The sequence below is a fragment of the Neomonachus schauinslandi genome, chromosome 1, assembly GCF_002201575.2.
Source record: "Neomonachus schauinslandi chromosome 1, ASM220157v2, whole genome shotgun sequence".
Taxonomy (NCBI): Eukaryota; Metazoa; Chordata; class Mammalia; order Carnivora; family Phocidae; genus Neomonachus; species Neomonachus schauinslandi.
The window spans coordinates 196,023,003-196,023,407 of record NC_058403.1 but is presented as its reverse complement, the minus strand read 5'-3'; positions in this window follow the sequence as shown (position 1 = coordinate 196,023,407).

Here is a 405-nt window from a genome sequence, read left to right as displayed (position 1 = left end):
TGCTTGGGAAGGGTGAAGCAGGCAGAAAAGACATTTTGTGTCTGACTGATATCTGAAAGTTCCCCACTGAGAGCACCCTTCACCGAAGCTAAGCATTGCTCCGTTCTCTTCTGGCTTCAGGGAGGTGAGCGCAGAGCATTTCAGGGGCTAAGAGGGCACTCGGAGAGAATCTGCTCTAGACTGAAGCGTTCCTCCCCCAGGACTCAACTGAGCCCCTCCTGGAGCAGCTGCTCCCCCACCTAGGGGCTCTTTAGCGCTTAGGCTGCCCCTTTGCAGCAGGCGGGCCGGGGGAGGGCCCCCCCTCCCCAGACCAGCCCCTCCTCCCGCCCGCCGCCTGGGATTGGCGGGCCGGGGGCGGGCCAGGGGCGGGGCCGGGCGCCCTTCATCCCCCGCCGCTGCGCTTAG